The sequence below is a fragment of the Camelina sativa genome, unplaced genomic scaffold (genome assembly GCF_000633955.1).
Source record: "Camelina sativa cultivar DH55 unplaced genomic scaffold, Cs unpScaffold00690, whole genome shotgun sequence".
NCBI lineage: Eukaryota > Viridiplantae > Streptophyta > Magnoliopsida > Brassicales > Brassicaceae > Camelina > Camelina sativa.
This window is the reverse complement of record NW_010921822.1, coordinates 1,460-9,454: the sequence shown is the minus strand read 5'-3', so window position 1 is coordinate 9,454 and position 7,995 is coordinate 1,460. Positions and strand designations below refer to the sequence as shown.

The 7,995-nt window shown below is 31.1% G+C and overlaps 2 long non-coding RNA genes across 5 annotated transcripts; both read right to left on the bottom strand.

Moving 5' to 3' along the window:
* Positions 1–263: 263 nt before the first annotated feature.
* Positions 264–1,649, bottom strand: LOC104773870. Its single transcript, XR_002037196.1, has 5 exons — positions 1,552–1,649; positions 1,042–1,173; positions 786–946; positions 613–649; positions 264–489 (listed from the first exon to the last, which is right to left on the bottom strand). It is a non-coding gene; the product is annotated as an uncharacterized LOC104773870 (long non-coding RNA).
* Positions 1,650–2,816: 1,167 nt separating this feature from the next.
* On the bottom strand, positions 2,817–7,798 carry LOC104773868. 4 transcript variants are annotated; one of them, XR_002037200.1, is made up of 6 exons: positions 7,747–7,798; positions 6,711–7,652; positions 4,233–4,344; positions 3,950–4,032; positions 3,357–3,733; positions 2,817–2,876 (listed from the first exon to the last, which is right to left on the bottom strand). It is a non-coding gene; the product is annotated as an uncharacterized LOC104773868 (long non-coding RNA). The 4 variants fall into 4 exon arrangements; XR_002037198.1 differs by lacking the exon at positions 2,817–2,876 and adding an exon at positions 3,122–3,175; XR_002037199.1 differs by lacking the exon at positions 2,817–2,876 and adding an exon at positions 3,122–3,175 and having other exon boundaries at positions 3,362–3,733.
* Positions 7,799–7,995: the final 197 nt, after the last annotated feature.

The following is a 7,995-nucleotide window of genomic DNA, read 5'->3' as shown; positions in this document are numbered from 1 at the left end:
ATTGTTCTCGCAATTAAATACACACAGAATTCAGTGTTAGACGTAGATTGAATATATCGACATCTAAATAAGAGAAGAGAAGAAGCAGAGCAAGCATTAAACCATTTTTTTGACTAGAATACGTGACTAGTGGAATTGAATTAATAATTGATTTCTATTATTTGTAAATGTCCTAACTTATTCAGTAAAATGAAGTGGAGAATTTGGTGTAAAAGGATTACGATATAAAGCATCAGCCTAACTAAATATTAGGAGAATGCAGAACCAGGTCATAGTATTTATTACATAAACAGTGGAAGACGCTAGAGTGTGGGAATCATAAACATAATAACATTGCGAGAGATGCATCTGTTAAACAATTAAACTCACAATAAGTCTAGACAACTAATACTCACGAAATTCAACCTTTGGCTCAATTGCTGAGTACCTGAGTTGATGTAATTATTGTTTAAAATGGCGGCATGCATCATTATATTTCAACCACGTGATCTGAATGAGAAGACAAGCCGTAAACAAGATAAGCTACAATAGAAAACAGTTGATAACATGCAAATGTTGTTAATTAGCGTGTATTTGGACATAGAAAATAAGAGAAGAAGCAATATCCTTTACCTAAGGAGAAGAGAATTGCATCCAAAATTTGCTGGTTCTGAAACAGTTAAGGTAAAAAAAAAATCAGATTATATTTTGCAACGAATTCAGAGTTTGCGAAGGGATTCTAGGTGTCATGAAAGAGGTGCATAAATGAGTAAAAGTGAGAAAATCCCAACTAATCCATGGTTTACCCTGCATTTTTCTCTGTCTTCACTTGTAACAAACCCAAACTGAGACCTAAGAAGAGTTTGAACGTGCACGAGGGAGAAGGGTTATAAAATGCGTACTTAAGTTCTCCAGTCTAGGTGAGGATCCTTCCAGACGTGTATCCGGACATATGAAGTTTCATACTCTGTTAATTTAAATAGTTGGTTTTTGAAAACAAAAACAGGGACGCACACCTTGTAGCTAGGTATCATCACATCATGCAATCGTTGCAATACTAACCTTTGAACGAAAATTCCTTGTTTAAGCTTGGAAGATAGCATGTGATAGCTACTATCTCGTCTGGGTTTTGTATCTCTAGTGCATACGATATGACTTCACTCAAACTAGTATTCAGTGTAAGCTTATAACAACCTGCAAAAGAAAATGCAGTAGTTAACAGAGTCACTCATTTTAGATGTAAACAAAATCCAGAGTAAGCTTATAAGAAGTAATTAGGGGAGAGCAGCGAGACTATGATTTAAGTTTTATTTAAATTTCATACTGTTCCCGCAATTAAATACACACAGAATTTGGAATTAGAAGTAGATAGGATTAGAGAAGTGAAGAAGCAGCAAGCATTTACCTAACGAGTGGGAATCAATGTAAAAAATTATTAGTTTTGTAACCATTTAAGATGGTAGAAGATGTGCACTGTAGAAGCTGCATAAGAGGCAGCCACAAAACCGGATCTAATGCAACCTAAGCCGAATCTAATGCAAACTTGAAGTATAGTTTCTCTACAGACGTTACCTTTGTGACTAACCCTCGCAGCACCATTAAATTTCTCTTTTTTTATTCTGCTCAAACAAAAATAATGACATGCCAAAATGTTCAATAAAAGAATCAAAAGCGACATCAAACTCTTTTACAAAGACATGAAAACATGGTCTCTGTTTCTGGCCCTTATTCACAGTTTCTGGTAAAAAACAAACAGAGAAGACACAAGTGTATATACAACTAAGTCATGGATGGAGTTAGTAAAACTATCTTCGAAGGAAAATCCGCTACTTACTTGATTCAATCTGATCTACTGCAGCCTCAGTTCTTAATTAACGTCTTAATTGAAAAAAAGACCTGGATTTAAAACAAAGGTGATAGTGGATATTTTCTGGCGACCGAGCGTTTACAGTTTTCTGAATAACTTGAAAGAAAACAGATATTTGTCTCAACAAGCAAATGAAAATGCTTCAAGTGCAGAGACACACATGGTGGTCTTATCTTACTGACATATCAAATAAATTGCATGTTCTAAACCAGCAGAAACAAAAATCTCATTATTAGTTGGAACCAGTTTTGAGAGTATGCTGAGTTGAGAAGAGACGCCCAGTAGAGCTACATCAACTCATGGAAGCAGACTAGCAAATCGCAGTGCCCTAAAATTCTTTAGACTAAGGGTAATACATGTCACACTTTGATATGTAAAAAAATGCTAAGTAACGGTAAAAAAATGTCACACTTTTCTTCTTTAGACTAAAGGTAATACATGTTTGATCTAACTTGTAATCGCTTACTAGTTGTGGCTCAATTGCAGAGCCATGTCATACTGCACTCGCAATTAAATACACACAGAATTCTGAATTAGAAGTATAATTGACATCTAAGATAAGAGAAGAGAATAAGCAAAGCAAGCATTCTAAAATCATTTCACCTTTTTTTTTGAGTAGAAACGTGACCAGTAGAATTGAATAAATAATTGTTTTTTTATTTGTAATTGTGATTAATTAGTCAGTAAAAAGAAGTAGAGAATTTCGTGTAGAATGCTTACAATATAAAGCATCAGCCTAACTAAATCATTCGATAATGCAGAACCAGGTGATAGTGTGTGAGAATCATAAACATAATAACATTGGACGAAGAAAACTCTCTTAAGCGGACTTTATCATTTCAATAAAAAAACACTAGTGCGATAGATGCATCTATAAAACAAGTAAACTCACTACAAGTGAAGAAAACTAATACTCACGAAATTCAAGCTTACTTCCATCAATTTTAGATATATAGACATAGTTGAGTACCTGAGTCGAAGTCGATATTGTTTAAAATGAGGCTTCATCAATATATTTCAACCACATGATCTGAATGAGAAGAAGAAACATATTATAGGAGAGAGACGAAGCCTTAAACAAGATAAGCAACAATACAAAACAAGGCATTTGCATTAGAGTTTGTTTCTAATGCAAATGTTTTTAATTATCGTATATTTAGACATAGAAAATAAGAGATCAAATTTCTCCTTTTTGTTTTGCTCAAACACAAATACTGACATGCCAAAATATTCAATAAAAGAATCAAATGCGACATCAAACTCTTTTAAGAAACAAACGGATACTCTTTGTTTCTGGCCCTTAGTGACATTGGCATTACTCTTTTCCATCTTAATATGCCCAGAAGAACATATGAATGCTCATGACTCGTCATTATCAGGTATAGTAAAGAAAGGATGCATCTTTGTGCAACAAAAACAAGACAAAGGAGAAGACTTGCATAATTCGTAGTGAAATTATATTCTTTAGTGGAATTTTATGCTTCGTAGTGAAAAGCTATTTCAAGATTACCTTACCGTAGCTGCTTATAGAAATCTGGAGCCCACGGCAATTAAGGAATAATTGCCTCCGAAAATTGCAGGTGTAGCAACATAAACCCAGAAGTAATTGCTTAAGAGTTTGCTGAGTAGAGGAGCTACATAAGCGGAGTTCTACGTTTACTTGCATCAACCTGCAAATAAAAATGTTTTAGTTACTTGTAGTGCAGAGGGTGGTCTTATCTTACTTGACAAATCAAATAAATTGCAGGTTCTAAATCCCATTATTAGCTGTAACCAGTTTTGAGACTTGAGAGTATGCTATATCAACTCCTGAGAAGAGAAGAGAAGCAAATCGCAGCCCCATAAAATTCTGTGAACCCCTAATCCATTGAAAAATGTATAACAAAGCTGGGTAATCGATGCCCAGAGAGAGATACATCAGTAGGGTAAAACCAGTTAATAGAAAAGTCTCAGAAATAATTAAAGGACTGGAGAAGACACGGCAAGTAGAGCTACATCAAGGAGGAAAAGCTGAGAAGCAATTCGCAGCCCAGTTGCCCCTAAATTCCGAAAACCCCTAATCCATGGAGGATAGAAGAAAAGATAACGAAGGAGAAGACTTACAGTAAAATAATTCCGCGAGATAGAGATCATCCTTGCGCCATTGATTTTTGTCTTCTACACATTATAGAGCAGATTTGCTGGTTCTGAAACAGTAAAGGTAAAAAGATCTATTTTGCAACGAATTCAGAGTTTGTAAAGGGATTCTACGTGCCATGGATGAGCTGCATAAATGAGTAACAAACCCAAACTGAGACCAAAGAAGAGCTTAAATTGCACGAGGAAGAAGGATTATGATACTTTGCAGGTTGGTATCATCGGATCATGCAATCATTATAATACTAACCTTTGAACGAAAATGCAATTGTTTAAGCTTGGACGATAGCATGTATCTCGTCTGGATTTTGTATATCTATTGCATACGATCGGACTTCAATCAAACTAGTATAAATAATAACCTGCAAATGAAATTCTTGTAGTCTAAGTTATCAGGTTTTTTCTATTTGTCACTCATTTTATTTGTAAAAACAAATTCAGAGTAAGCTGACAGGAACTATTTGGGGGAGAGCAGCGACAATATGATTAAAATTTCGACACACAACAACATGTTGGATTTTTAACTTGTAATCGCTTATCTAGTTTAATTGCTGCTGAGCCATGTCATATTGTTCAATTAAATACACACAGAATTAGGAATTAGAAGTAGATAGAATTAATTGACATCTAAATTAATAGAAGTGAAGAAGCAGGATGCATTTTTGAGAAAAATGTAAAGTTTTGGACGGTGGTAATGTATGTACTTCGTTGGACCATATTTTGGAGTAGATAACGTGACCAGTAGAAATGAATTGATAAATGGTTTTTACTATTTGTAATAGTAATCAACTTATTCAGTAATATAAACCACTAGAAAGTAGCACGCGATGTGTGGTTTATGTATGCATTATTAACTAAAAATATATAATGAAATTTCTATTAAATTATATATGAAATGTACAGATGTAATTGTTCATATTTTTCTTAAAAATAATATTCATAATACTACGAGTCAACTATAATTTATAATATATATATGTTATATAGTGTTTCATAGAAGGGTCACGATAAAGAGGAAAATTAAAGTACATATTACTAAATATTATTGATTACAATATATTGTTGAAATTATTTAAACAGTATGTTACTATAGTAATAAGATCGTTACTTATCGCAAAGTCAACTATATATGATATTTTCGTTAAATAGTTTTTTTGTAAAAAAAACTGATAAGTAGTCTAGAAAGAAAAATTAAGATATTGCTTAATTATTTTGATAGATAATTTATGTTGTCCTATATATTAATTTTATTGTCATCATCTAAAAGTAATAGTTAACAAAAAATAGTTTTATATATGATGAGTCAATTTTAAAATAATTTATTAAAACGTTATCACAAAAAAAATATCTGATAATATAAGTTTAACTAATTTTTATAAAAAAATCATGAAAAGAAAAGTGTGTGAAATTTAATATATTTTTTTTATTTTCTATATATTGTCTCTATTTCTAATCATTTTTATATAAATAGTATAGTTAACAATAAATTATTTTTTGAAATTGTTGTTTTCTGTTATGATACCTTTATATTTTTTTTTATTTTCTATATGTTGTCTCTATTTCTAATCATTTTTATATAAATAGTATAGTTAACAATAAATTATTTTTTGAAATTGTTGTTTTGTGTTATGATACCTTTATATTTTTTTCAGTACATATGTTTTAAAGACAATCAGACTATAACTTATTAATTATTCTTAAATACAAATTGAGTTGTCTTTAATACAATTTATATGATTATTGAATATAAGTTGAGTTTTTATACATTAGAATTTTTTTCATATTTTGAAATTAGTCTATCATAAACTAATTTGGTTTCAGTTTTTACTTTGAAATGTATGAAACCATTTTATAGTAATAGGAAAATTATTCACAGCAAAGTTAATAAATTTGTATGTTCGTTAAATAATTAAAATAAATTAATTTATTAAAAAAATTTCAATAAATTATTTTAATTTGAGTTATCACAAAACAAATATCTTATACTCTATGTCTAACTAATTTTTTCATAAAATTCCTGAAAATAAAAGTGTGTCAAATTTAATATAAATATGTTTTTCTCTATAAATTGTCTCTAATTTTAATTATTTTTAAAATAAATAGTATGATTAACAATAAATTAATTTTGAAACTATTGCTTTCTGTTATTTCATGGGGAGATAAACGATTATGCTATGATACCATATTTTTTTAGTACATATGTTTTAAAGACAGTCAAACTGTAACTTATAGAATACTATTAAATACAAATTTGAATTGTGTCTTTAATACATTATATATAATATATATATATATATATATATTAGAAAATCTTTTATATTTTTAAATTAGTCTATCATAAATTAATTTGGTTTCAGTTTTTACTTTAAAAGGATGAAACTATTTTCTATTTTTATTTGGTTTTAATTTGTTTATATTTTTTAGTTGGGTTGATTAGTATTTTTTTTAGGTTCTATGGTATATGATTTCATTATAAAATATATTAGATGCTAAAACTAAAAAATGGAAGGAATAGTCTTGTAACAATGTTGGAAAAAAATTGGAAGTTAAAGTGAAAGTTAGAAAAACCCTTCTCTTATTAGTATAGATTGGCCTAACTAAATAATTGGATATTAGAAAACATATATTGTAAGCGAGAACATATATATCAAAAACAATTTTAGATATATAGGTGCTGTTTGAGTATGTGGATGTTATATACTACAGAACGTGGGACAGAGCTGAGTACCTTAGTGGATGGAATTATTCCTTTAAATGGCTGCTTCTTCATTATCTTGAATTTGCAGGTTCTGAAACAGTAAAAAAAACAAAAAAAACTGGGGTAGAAGATGTGCACGAGACAAACTGGGGTAGAAGATGTGCACGAGACTTTGCGTGACATAACAGACTGATATGTATACGCTACCTTAGCTTAAATAATGAAATGCCAAAATTTTCAATAAAAGAACTAAAAGCGACATCAAAATCTTTTACAAAGACAGGAAAACATGTGAGCTGTTTAAGAATCAAACCGATGCTCTATGTTTCTGGCCCTTGTTCACATTGGTATTTCTCACCTATGACCACAAAACATATGAATGATCATGACTATAGTAAAGAAAGGATGCATCTCGTTTTCTGAGTTTTTTGTTCTACAATGCGTTTACTTGCATCAACCTGCAAATGAAAAATGTTGTAGTTACTTCAATTACAGGGTGGTCTTTCATTTCAAATAAATTTGCAGGTTCTGAACAAGAAGAAACGAAAATCCCATTATTAGCTGTTACCAGTTTGAGAGTATGCTGATAAACATAACTGTAGCTCCTGAGAGCAGAAAAGCAAATCGCAGCCTCCTAAAATTCTGTAAACCCCTAATCCATTGAAGCTACAGATAAACATAACAAGGGAAAGACTTACAGTAGCATAATTTCTAGATAGAGCATCCTTGTGCCATGAAAATTGTATAACAAGGTGTGTAACATTTACATAAGACGGGATTTTTCTCCAAATAAATTGCAGGTTCTAAAATAGCAGAAATTAAAATCCCATTATTAGTTGTAGAGAAGACATGCCCAGTAGAGCTAAAACAACTGAGTATCGTCGATCAACATTGATTTACAGTAGCATAATTCCGAGATAGAGAGAGCATCCGTTACCAAAATTTGCAGGCTCTGAAAATTGTATAACAAAGCTGGGTAATCGGTGCCCATGGAGAGATACATCAGTAGGGTAAAACTCCTATTCATTTGATGATAAATGAAAAGATAACGAAGGAGAAGACTTACAGTTGTAGAGCATCTTCGCACTTACACGAAGAAGAAAGAAAGAACAAAATCGTGTTTGCTTTCTCCTAATTCTATAGGTTATGTTCTTTAGGAAGTGGGATAAATTGTAATTAATTAAAAATACAAGGGTGATTAGCCAATTAAAAAATCCAGCGTTCTAATCCCTTCCTTGCTTCTCTTGGCCTACGTCCCCAAATTGAATCCAAAAAGGGATTTGCAAAACTTTAAAACGCGATAACTTTTGCTACG